The sequence below is a fragment of the Notechis scutatus genome, chromosome 4 (assembly GCF_049901735.1).
Source record: "Notechis scutatus isolate UNSWTSFEM ecotype Mainland chromosome 4, rNotScu1.2, whole genome shotgun sequence".
Classification (NCBI taxonomy): Eukaryota; Metazoa; Chordata; class Lepidosauria; order Squamata; family Elapidae; genus Notechis; species Notechis scutatus.
The window spans coordinates 135,143,681-135,157,144 of record NC_142012.1 but is presented as its reverse complement, the minus strand read 5'-3'; the positions used below and the strand labels follow the sequence as shown (position 1 = coordinate 135,157,144).

General features: G+C 35.6%; 1 long non-coding RNA gene across 1 annotated transcript in view; it reads left to right on the top strand.

The window, feature by feature from the left end:
* Nucleotides 1–1,474: 1,474 nt before the first annotated feature.
* The window catches only part of LOC148130924 (uncharacterized), a 118,255-nt gene continuing 106,265 nt past the window's right edge, over nucleotides 1,475–13,464 (top strand). The window contains exon 1 of the long non-coding RNA XR_015749120.1: nucleotides 1,475–1,500. This is a non-coding gene — a long non-coding RNA (uncharacterized LOC148130924). The remainder of the gene's footprint in view (nucleotides 1,501–13,464) is intronic.

The following is a 13,464-nucleotide window of genomic DNA, read 5'->3' as shown; positions in this document are numbered from 1 at the left end:
TTTACGGCGTCCAGGGATGCTACTATGGTGTTAAGGGATGTTTCAATGTTTTCAATGGTATCAACTCTTTCCAACAGATCCAGTTTGGGTTTGCATGGTTTGCAGAGATATGGAAACTCATTGGATGATTCCAGGTATTGAATAAATTGCTTGGTTAATTCCAAGCAGTCATGATGAGCGTATTTTTTACACAGAGAACATTTGATGGAGTTTTCATTATCCTTTAGATTTTTGTAGCATTTAAGGCATGTGCAGGAGTCTTGTGGTTCATTGGTGGGGATTATCTTCTCTTTAGGTTGTGGCTTGGCATTGGATTTTCTTTTTGGCATGGTAGGTTTGTTAAGATAGTACGTTGATTGAATTAATTAAAGGAACAATTTTGGGTAATCTATATAGCCAATATCACACCAATCAATCAATTGCAGTAATCTCTCTAGTCAGATAATATTACTGAGCAACAATCAGCCTAATCAATTAATTACTCTAATCACTAATCAATTAATTACACTAATCATTAATCACACTGTTCATTTAAATTCACTAAATCATTGGTTTTACTATTCAATTAAATTACATGAATCTTGATCTTTTAAACTAGTCAGTAATCACACTATTTGCACTAAACACTCTAATCACACTAATCAATTAAAACAATAAATCAATTAAACCATTAATAAAATATTTTATAGAAATTGATTATCTAATTGTTGATATAGGTGATGAGGTAGAAAAGTTGTAAGTTTTGAGGTAATGAATTAATCAGTGTTTGATTAAAGTAATGAGGTAGTATTAAGAGTCTGCAAGGAAAGGGTTAATTGTATTACTAGCAGCTGTAGTTGACTGAATGAGAGGAATTTATTGCTCTTTGTAATAGCAGATTGCTATTACTCTGTAAACAAAAGGTTGTAACACGATGTTCAAAGGGTTTTTGAAATAGAGTAAAACTTGCTGAATTAAACACTTTGACTACAATCAATATGTCTCTGAATAAGATTGTTTTGCAATAGTTTCTTAAAGCTCTTCAAGTTGAGTAGTAGTAAAAATGCAGTCCAGAAGTTTGGGTTAACCAATCCAATCTGTCCTTTACTTTTAACTAAATCTGACAGTAACTCCAGATCGTTAATCACAGCTATTTTCCTCCTTAGAGTCCCACTTTCCAAGGAAAATTCCACTGCAGAAATTGGAGTGATTTTTTACCAAGATTAAGCACGCTGTTACAAGATCTTTCCTTTCTTTTTTACTTCTGTCACAGCTTTGATTTAGCCATGCTAAGTCTCTTTTTAGTTCGGATGGAGAGGTTTTCTTCGAGTCAGTCTCAAAAGCATTCCTCTGCCGTCCAGGGTGACTTTTGGCTACTAAGAGCCTCAGGGCTTTTTCCTCCCTCGTTTTTTTTTCTTTTCTGCCAGCTGACCGATGTGGCGGTGAAAACTGCATGGGGGATATTAAATTGTCTGGCGTGGAAGATAACTTCTATCAGCTGTGTGAGGGATTTAAATGAAGGTAGGTTGTTAGCACTCCGCAGGCAGGCTCCGAGTGAAGGAAAGGGCTTCACTTCTCTGGGGAAGGAGAGGAGGGCTCCGGATCTGTTAGCAGGAATATTTGGGCTCCACAGCTTCAGAATCTAGCGTTTTTGGGCTTGTTTTTTGGACTCAGGTTTACTCACGGTTACTGGTGTAACAGCAGCTTTAAAAGTGGTTTCTGGTGCAGGTGATGGCTTTATAGGGAGATAGTGGTCCAGGAGCGAGAGCTTCACCTTCCTAGTTGGGCGTCGCCATCTTATGCTTTATTTATTAATTTATTGTATTTATATCATACCCTTCCTATAAAATGGTGGTGCAAATGGGCGGAAGGCCTAGCTATCCCTTATTTTTTATTCACATTAGTGTGAGCTAGGCTGCACAGAGAGATAATAACTGGATTGAAGTCACACAGTCTCTTTGACTGAGTCAGCTCTTGTAACTGGATCTGCTTGGTCTGACCAACAAGCTTATCAATATACTACACTCACATGGAATAATTTTATCTGGCAAACTGCCACATAAGTTATTGTTGAGCATGAGCAAAATATCCATTAATTTCATGGCCAGAATAAATAAATGTGCTCTGTGAAAAGTAAAGGCCATCTGATGTCAAGAAACTGTGCATAAAGAAACACTTTTAGAAAGGATACTACGGCAGGCAGAACTGTATTGAGTGTTTACTTCCACTGGTAATCAACATGACATCTTACTATGTCTTAGTTCAATTTTAAGTGCACTTTATTTGCTTTGTTTCATAGAGACATAGCTACAGCATTGATAATCAAGTCTGTCTCTCCCTTTATAGATGCATCATAAATCCTTTGTCTTTGTTATACTAGTATGCCTACTACATTGGAACTGATGAATGGATACAAATAGTGATGGATGATGAAACATTTTACACACTGAACATATTATCTAATCAAATAGTTTCCTGCCACTGTGGATCCTATTTCAGAAAGTTTCATTCTGTTTTGAAGCAGATGAACATAACTAATTAGAGTACCCTTCAAAAACAATTACCTATGACTTTATACATCTGTATGATACCCAGTGATATTTATATCCACTTTTAAATACAAGTGTATACCTGTTAAAATAACAGACGTTTAGGAACTCTGGATTGATTCAGCATGACTGGATGAGGATGTAAAAAAATCCTCAATGACACCAAGTGTCTTTACAAATCTTCAATTGATTTTCTGGCTACAAATCTTTCTGGGCAGGAATTATTAGTGAACAAACCTTAACATCTTTGCACTGCACAGTCTTGTATCTGGAACTGCCCATGAAAGCTTTATTTTTTATATATAAATGGTTAACTTTAATTGATTGCTAATCATAGTGCAAAATAATTAACTTGACATTTAAATACTTACGTTGGCTGCCTAGTTGCCTTCATGTCCATATCTTTGAAGCTCAAATACCCAAAAATATAACTGATATATTTTATATAAATAATTTTGTCTGGGTTCCTTTGTTAGGAAACGCTTGCTGGATACAAGGTCAACATTACAAATGTCTTAATGAAGATTCCCAGCTTTAAAAATGTCATAGAAGTTACTCCCATAATTTTGATGCCAGGTTAAAACATAATATTAAAGATGATTTTAGTTTTGTTTAATATGTTATGCTTTTGTTCTGCTTTCATTTGTTTTATTATGTGCTTTATCACCAGTATTTGATTGTATAACATTCTGGCCTTTATGCCTCTTGTATCCGGTCTGATAACCTAGGATGAAAAATAGATTGAAACGTTCTTCATCAAAAGATAGATGATATCAATATTCAGAGCACACACCCCATTTATACAAAAGAATGATGAAAAACAATAATAGTGGAATAGACATTACATCTTAATGTGAATGGTATATTTCTAGATGGTGAATATTTGTGGTTAAAACTAGGTTTATAAGAAAACTAAAACTAATGATCATTCATTTATTTTAAAAAATGGAGGTCTGGTTTTCATAAAATATTTTGTTATCTTGATAGAAGATGAGAAAGAAATAGGTTGTAATAATTATATACACAGGAAGCAATATATAATTCATGCACTATAAGAAAATCATTTAAAAGTGTTCTATTCTGTTTCTAAGACCTAAGTTTTCATTGAACTAAAAAATTACATACATAAATGTAATATATGTGTTCGGGTCTTTTCCCGTGTAAGATTGAGAGTATCTTGGTGATGTTTCAACAAGGTCGAAACCATCTACCAGAAAAAAACACATACCAACCACTACTTAAACGCACAATCCCATCACAACCCTGCACAGATCAACTCCATAGCCAAGACCCTCATCTCCAGAACCAAACTCCTAGCCTACAAAGACCACCTGAGAACAGAATCACACACCCTCACTAACATATTAATTTCCAATAGATTCCAAAGAAACACAATTACCAACCTAATCCTAAGGGAGACACCCCCAAAAAACCGAGACACAGAACAGGACAACAATATTGCCTTCCTCCTCTACATCAAAGGCACCACAGTTAAAATCAGCAAAATTCTCCACAAACACAATATCAGGACAGCCTTTGGCACTGACCAAAAAATAGTCAACATCCCAAGAAACCCCAAAGACAAGATCCAGCTAGAAAACCAAGGAGTTTATGAAATACCATGCAACAATTGCCCACCCACATACATTGGACAGACTAACAGGAGAATAAGTGCACGCATCGCAGAACACAAGAAAGCAGTCAGAAACGAAGAAAATACTTCCTCCCTTTTCCAGCACCTTAAAGCCACAGGACATGAAATTAATTTTGAGGGAACCAAATTAATCTCCAAGACTGAACACTTCAACAAGGAATCAGGGAAGCCATTGAAATAGAGATACACCCTCATAACATGAATAAATGGGACGAAACCTCCTGCCTACTAGACATCTGGAAACTAGCCCTTATCAACAAATGAGTCCCAGCCACAAAAACCAACACCGGACCCAAAACAACACATGACGCCACCACCAATCTCCCTCACCAGACTCAAACCCAAACCCATCCCATAGGGGAAAGGCAACAACCGTCCAGAATCCAGACCATGGCTGCATCAACAGCTGCCACACACCCTGACCCCCAAACCAAGCAAACTGACACACGCCATGAACACATAGCCAGGCCTCAAACTCAGAGCCAAACCAAAACCTGTAACATCACATCACGAAACTCAGGAGGTTACACTACAAAACCTCAGGATGTTACAACACAGCCAACGACCCGGGAGATTACAGCACAAGACCCAGGATGTCACAACAATAGAATTCAGAAGGTCATCATACAGCCCATTACCCAGGTCGTTACAACACAGGAGGCTGATAGGCACACAGCCAATACCTCAGCCACAAATGTTCTTACGAAAAGCCAACCAATCTGCAAACATCAACTCCATCAACCAATCAAGTAATAACAACACAGCCAATCTCCCCACCAGTATTTATAGAGAGACGGCAGCTCTGATCACGCTTTGCTCGCACAAGCACAAAGCCGAAAGCACCAGCCTGAAGATGGGTTTCTCAATGTCTACTTGTTTAAAGACAAGTAGACAGTGACTATGGAAAAGATCAGTAGCACTTTCTCCAAATCATCTTCCAAATAGACCATCTGTAATAAAATATACATGCACACACAAAGAAAAAACATATCCACCCAAACACTTGGAAATAACACATATTCTAGTTTTGCTTAGGTATTATAGTATATAGCCATGGTAGGAAACCTATGGCACACATGCCACAGGTGGCATGCAGAGCCCTCTCTATGGGCACGCATGACATTGCCCCAGCTCAGCTCCACCGCACATGTGCACATGTTCTGCTAGCCAGCTGGTCTTCAGTTCTCTGCCATACATGCATGGGAGGAGTGGGGTGCATGCATGGGGATGGAGCACATGGGGGTGGGGAACTTGCATGGGGGCGTGCATGCATGGGGGGTGTACGCATAGTTTCATCATCACTGGTATATCCCATCAGGTTAGTATTCTCGTTATCTAGAACAAGCTCCAAAGTACACACCAACGTTTATAAGTAATATTCCTTCATATTGGCATTGCTGATCACCTGACTTTTGTTATGTAATTTAAGACAATAAAAAGCACAAATTTGGCTTAATGTCTATGTTTATATCAGCTTTTTAAATATAACATTTATTAAATATTGTTTTAAAAGGGGGGATAAAAACTAATACAAAATTAAGAAAAAGTAAGAAAAAGAAATGAAAGAAAAAGTTAATAATTCAACGAAGGAAAAAAATAAAATAAAATTAGAAAAGAAAGAAAAAAATACGAGTAGCTTCCACTCTCATTATCACATTTATATGTACAATTATAAATTTATATCTTACTCTATAGTTATAACATAACATTCTTTCTATAACCAAAATCATATATCCTGTTCATATTTTTTTTGTTTTACATTAGAAGTCTATAAGGAGTTTCTATTTAAGCTTATTTTTGAAGACAAAGTGCTTTTGAACACAGGTAATTATAGAAAGCTGCTGTCAGAGGCAGGGATCAAAACCTGCTGGATGGCAGGTTCAGTGTCATGTTCCAAGCTCCACCCTTGGTACCTATGTGCACAATGGGTCTTATATAATAAAAGAGTGCCTGCTATCTAGCAAATATTTCCTCCTTTGCCCCCAAATAACACAGTCAGAAGGGATGTGGAGGTTTTCTAATACAATCTCCTGACTAGTCAAACCTCTTCTCAGACATGAAACTCAATACCATTTCAGACAAATGGTTGTCAAATCTCTTCCTAAAAACCTACAACTTGGAGCATCTACAACTTCTGGAGGCAAGTCATTCCACTGATCAATTGTTCTTATTGTCAGACAATTTTTCCTTAGTTCTAGGTTGATTATTTCTTAGTTCTAGGTTGATTATTCCTTAGTTCTAGGTTGATTATTCCTTAGTTCTAGGTTGATCATTCCTTAGTTCTCTGTTTGATTATTTTCCATCCATTGCTTCTTGTTCAGCCTTCAGGTGCTTTGGAGAATAGTCACTGATACCATTGAAAACTACCCGAGTCAAGCAGCTTGTTGTTCTAGCTCATATTGTCAAGACTCATTTTCAGTAGTTCTGCAAAATTTCAGCAGAGACATTTGCAACTTTATTTCACTATTCTTGATGTTAGCCCAAAAACTGTGAAGCTTTGCTTGAGATGCTTAAAAATTTAACCTGAAATCATCTTATTCTCCTGAATATGCTAGTAGTTCTCGTATGTTTTCATATCAGTATATCAGTATCTCATGTTAAATACATAAAGACAAGAGTCCCACTCCACTGAATATAGTAGTAGAAGACAAGAGATATCTCTCAAAAATATTGGGGAAGTCCAGACTCTGTGGACTTCTATGGCTCATTGATATATAAAAGATTACTAGTGATCCTGTGAACTGTCTTCATCTTTATTTCCTGATTTTTAAAAACTTTATTTTTTATTAATCAAATATTTATTTGTCAGTTTTATGGATATAAAATTAGAATACAATTCATCTAAGCATTGAAACATTTTGATAAAAAAACAAATTAGGTTTAAACATTATATGTGCAAAAGAATAATTCTATGAAACTCCAGGAAGTTAAGATAATTGTATTATTTAGAAAGAAATGCATACCAATCTCAGTAACCAAAATTTTGGGCAAAAAGATGTATCTTACAGCATCTAATGTTTGGTGCCAACCTGCACTAAATGGGAAGATTATTCCACAACAGGACTGATTGTATCAAGAATCTCCTCTCTAATTGCTGCATAACAAATTACTGGCAAGTGTAGCATTATCAAAAATATAAACCCCCCCCCGTCCAATTTATTGCCAGTTTTGATTTACTCCTCTTTATCCCAAGTATTCTTACTGAAGTAGTTATGTAGTGAAGTAGTTATGTGTGTATTACTTCCATGAGCACACAAATACAAAGCTGTGGGTTTTGAGTTTATGCTTCTCCATAACTATAGTTATTGTTAAGTATTACCAAATATGGTCATAGGAGTAGAGTCTGATGGCAGACTCCACTCATTGAACCGGCCACTGTCGAGAGAAATAAAGTCCCATCAGTGGCTGAAACACTGGACAGTACCGGTTATATAAGCCAGAACCAGCCGCGGCAGAGTTCTGTATATCAATTTTGGTTAGCTTTATGATTCATTTGTCATACCCCAAGAAACCTAATCCTAATATGGAGTTAATTAGGAGTAGGTTTCTTTATTGTTCTTTACCTATAGATATAATCTTACAAAACTAAAGCCACTATTTACATAACTACAGAGACCCTCTGTGAATACCTGGGGAGGAGCCATTTTAATCCTTTTCCTGATTATAAAAATTTCCAAGCTTTGTCAACCCTTTGCGCTCAGGAAAGGATCCCTTCCCCTTTGAAAATCCAAACTACATATTCCAACAATTTATTTAATTTGGTGATTTGCTAATTTGTTTAAAGAGGGCTAAAGTACAACTGAAGTAATTATATTATAGTTTTTATAATGTTATAATGAATTTGGAGAAATGTGAGTCTGATTCAAAATATTTATAAATTGCTTGCAAAATATTTATAAATTTTGCATAAATTGCTTGTACAGAACCATTTTTCCATTTGAAACTGTTCAAATCCCAATCTTAGAAATTATCTAAATCTAAGAACCTTTAATTTACAAGACTGAGACATTGATCAAAATAGATGTATATTTTGAGGGAATTCCCTTTTTTCATAGCTCAAGAAATTCAAATCTAAATCATTTTCCCCTGATAAAGCTCAAAATAAAGATTTTCAAGGTGCACCATTCACCATAATTTTCTTCCTTCGTTATGTGTAATTTTCTGATAGGGAGCCACCCCCAAATTGAGGCTTTTCATAATTTCCATAGGTTTTTGCAATGAATTATCATTTTCTTCAGAGTCTGATATACCTTGCAGGTCCCATTTCAATTGCCATGCTGGGCCTGCTTCTAATCTAACCAGGCTGTTTTGGACTTTATTTCTGTCATTTTACACTAACAATTCTCTTTTTCTCTTTATCTCTGCTTCCCACCCACACTCTGGATTAATTCCAGTTATCTATTGTCATCAAGCTGCTCTGCAGTTATTGATATATAAAGTGAGCATAGCTAGTTCTAGTGCTGTTCATGGTAACAACTCAATTCCATGAAGCCTGCCAGAATTGTTGTTTATTAGACTCCCTCTAGACTCTGTCAAGGGTAAGTACAAACTGTCTGGAAAGCAGATGGATTTCCACCATTACATCTTTTTTTTTTTTACTTTTCTTTGTTTCTTGCAAAGAAAAAAACCTGCTCTCATTGGCTTACTGTCCTCTATACAAAAATATTCAGTGGTCTTTATTATTATTATTCTGAATAGAAAATTTGAATAAAATCTGAAAGTGTTGCATAATGCAAGAGTAGGCAATATGGTATTTGTTGGCATAAATGTGCCATTAAATCCTTTCTTTGTGCCCATCTGGCTACCTCCAATGGAAAAAAAAACATTTAATAAACAAACATGCAAATAGGAATTTTTTTAATTAAATAAACTTGTGTAATTTTTAGTAGCACAATACCGATCACCAACTTTTAGGATGATTGCAGTATCCAGAAAGGTTTCCCTGAGAGAACAGTGATCCTTCCAGGATCACCTCTGTAGTCATAATGGAAGAGATGGTCAGTTTAATGCTTTCACACTATTCCTCTTCAGAACAAGGACAACATACAAGGATGGTAATTGCTGTGCTCTCCACCAAGCACAGAAGAAAGGACAGAGGCAGCAGGTGAGAGAGGATCTATGTTTGATTTGATCACTTGTCAATGGGAGAGAGAGGGAGAGAATCATCTAGGCAGACTGAAAGATAATGTAGTGGGGATAGTAAGGAAGGCTTAGATTGGCATGGTGAAAAATGATGATGGCTTTGGATTAAGACCGCATGGAACTTTTGATGGAAATAGCAAGCTTATAGAAAACTTTCTTTTGATCTACTATGAGCTCTTGATATCTCATTACTGTATAAAGGAAGGATGATCTACATAAGTAAGGAATCTGACAATTAATTTAGCTGTAGAGGCACAGAGATATGTCCTAGAGAGGGAAGGACAGTTCTGTAGTCAGTTGGTTTGAAATTGCAAGATTTCTGAAGATTTCTTGTCCAAGTGACATTTCACATGTTTCACACACAAGGTTATCTTCTATTTTCCATGAAAGATATCATATTCCAACCAAATCACATTCAATCAACTTCAGGTTGTTTCAGAAAGAATAAGACTGGTCCAAGATAGAGGTTGTTATATGAGAACATGGCCTTAGCAGAAACAAAATCAGGTGGTTTTAAATTAAAATGGAATAAAATTTAGCAAAGTCTCATGAAACAAAATAATATAAGTTTAAATCTATTGGTCATCACAAATCCTAATCTAAAGTTAAGCATATGGTAAAAGTTCAAAATAAAAATGTAAAAACTCTCATAGTTGTGGTATTGCTATACACTTCCTTTCTGTGTAGCTAAAGAGATATGTGGTGGAAAAAATAGATGCATCTCTTTTTATCTATAAGATCCAGTTAACCTTTCCTGCCCCCAAACAAAATCTCCTGAAATCCTGTCTGAACCACAAAATGGAAGTTTTTCTCACTCATTTACAATACAGCCTTAGGGCTCCCCTAATAAGGAAATTGCAATAGAAGCATCTGGACTGTGGGAATGACATTGGGTGACAGGTGGAAGAATCACAACTTGATAGCAGCAGCTTAGCTAACAGAAGCATGTGGCGAATATCTTAGAAGAGACCCTCCCTAGCTTCTGGTTTGTAAAGGTGAAGGGGGAGATTCCAAGATTATGTAAATGTAATTTACAATAAAGCAGAACTCATATTTCTGAGTGTGCTACTTGTCTGGACAAATTGCTGATAATTTCCCATTATTAATCAGGGACAATTTACCTGATTTCCTCAATGGTCCACATCCATAACAATGAATTTCCCAAATGCTGCTGTCACTCCTGAAAGGGCAATTTTACTTAACAACAGAGATAACCCAGGAACCAATCTGGGTCATTCCCAGGGACCAGAGTTTTTGTCATCCATACTTTTGGACTCATGCTAGAGCCCATCTTCAGGAAATTTCTTTCTAGCCTTATTATCCTAGGACACATATATTCGTCTTCAGTCCTGAGAGATAACCTATATATGCATGCAAGGATCTCCCTAGCAGACTTCAAAATTGCCAACAAATCAGATTCCTAGGAAGAGTTTAAGCAACAATTGTATGTATTAAAGATTTTCAATATAGTTTCCTCTGGATAAGAAATGTACTGAAAATATTTAGAGAGCATAAACTGAAATACTACTTGATGAGAGCCTCTGTGAACTCAGATTACTTTTGAATAAACAAATACAATTGCATACAAAATAACTTTGTGTTTGCTTGCTTTTTCCTGTTATTATAGAAGCATATTTGTCATAACATCCTTCATTTTTTTCTATTTTTTTAAGTGGTGATGTTGCATGGTCTTTATTTCTTTGTTTATCTGCTTCTGCATTCACATTACAACATTTCACATATTTTCCAAATGTCCTTAGGTGACTGAATTCATACTAAATATATTGCCACTAAGGGTCTAATATTTTAGAATTCAGTATGAGATCATGTTCACAAATGTGAATGCATTACATGTCGTTTATCCTCTGGCTAGGCCTTGAAAAATGCTTAGGGCTATCGGAGGAAGTGAATTTAATTGGAGAAGTCAAGATGCATCATTAAATACTAATCTTCTCTTTGAGATTAACTTTGAGAATATTTTTCAAGCGTAAATCATAGAAGTTGCTTCCACTAATTCTAAGTATCAAATTAGAAATCTATGAACACAATGCTAACATTGGACTCTTAATGATATATGAGTGTAAAATCCAGGGAATGTGCCATAGGAGACCATTATCAGGTTGATGCAGAACATAAAAATATCCAAGGGTATCTCTGAACCATGCTGATAACCTAGTTTATATAATGTGCATTATGTCATGAATACTGACAGCTTTAACTAGATTAGAAAAGACTAGCACCTTTTTGTGATAACAAAGTGTGCACTGATCGTCTTTGCTGACCTTGTCAAAATAAGACAAAATACTTTGAAGTTCAATTTTGGCTACAATCTGACACTGATTGAAATCAATAGAACATTGGGAGAATGTAAACTGTTAGTTCCCCCCACCCAGGTTAGTTCCCCCCACCCCCGCTCATTAAGGATTTTTTTTCCTTGTTCATTTTATCAATGAACTGTTTAAGAAAGAAAACAAAATGCCAAAACCAAGTGTTTATGTAATAAATGTAGCTTTAAAAGCAGGTCAGTATAAATTCAACATTAGTTTGAATTCTGTTCTCTTTATTTTAACTACACCAAGGTACCAAATTAGATCAGTTTCAAATCTTTTCATCTTGACTTCAAACTGTACCAATATTTATTTATTTGTTGCACCTAACAATCAATTCTGAATTATATGTAGTTCTCCAAAACCTTTTTTTTTTTTTGTAAAGAAACAAGGAGACATTGTATGCCTATGGAAGGTATTTGTTTACTATTTGCCCTATACTTACTGTATAATGTTCATATATATATATGAATTAAAAGGAATTAAAATATAATTATCCATTCATTACTGTTATACACACCACAAATCTTTGAAGAAAGGAATGTTATAGGGCAAGAAAGGAAGAACAAGGAAAGTTATAGGACAAGTTAAAAAAATGCAACTCTCATTTTTGCTGGAGCAAAACGGGTGTTGCTTTTTTTACTTGTCCTATAACATACTGATAGATATCATATTGATAGCATAGTATGTTCAAGTGAGCTTTTATCTCCATAAGTAATCAAAAGATACTTTATTTGGTTTTAGCATAACATAATATATTAAATCAGCTAATGGTTTGTAAACCAGTTTATAGGCCAAGATTAAGAGCCAGCCATTATAGTTGTTCAAAAATTAAACCAAGCTGTGTCATAGTGCAATATATTCACTCAGAACTATGCCTTTTCTTTCAACATCATCAACCATTAGGAACCTGGGTTATCATAGAAAAGAGGTGAGTTGCAGATACCTTTCATAAGGATTCAGGGTTTTGAGTAGTATTGAAAGGATTACTTTGGTGGCGCCCACAATTATGGACTAATAAGGTTCCTTGGCTCCAGAAGATTAACCATTGAGACAGATCATTTCAGTAATCTGAATCAGGGGTCTCCAACTTTGGCAACTTTAAGACTTGTGGACTTCAACTCCCAGAATTCCTCAGCCAGCAAAGTCCACAAGTCTTAAAGTTGCTAAGGTTGGCGACCCCCGATCTGAATGACTGAAAATTCTGGTTCTTCATATTTGTGGCATCAACAAGAAAGCATCTGAATTCTTCTGTTTTTCTTGCATAAGGATATTTGTGTATTCCCTTAGGAAGCATACATTTGCTTAGTGGCATTTGTTATCTCTATTATCACAGGAATAGCCTTCCCAGTATGTACTTAAGAATACCACACATTAATTTTATTTATTATTTCAGTGCAGAACCAGCAAAGAAGAGGAATCTATCTGGAAATGTTTTCAAGATGTTATCTATTATTTAATATATTGTCTTGAATCACCCATACATATGCATATGTAGAAATACACACATAGACACAGACATTGCTAAGGGACCACATCATAAAACAAGGAAACTAAAACCCAGCTATTAAAATTGATCACACACTTTCATGTTCTCCTAATTCTTTTACTTTGTTTACAAAATAAAATGTCCCTATAAATATTTAATGCTTTTGCTACAGCATGAAAAGGGCTACTGTCAGGGCTCTATGGTAAATACATGTTTTCAAATTACTGCTCAATATGTGGCCTCTTTCAGGCTGAGGCAAATAATACTAATGGAGCATATTCATTGGAAGGGGGAAATTCTGATGCTTCTGAAATAGATTTAAAA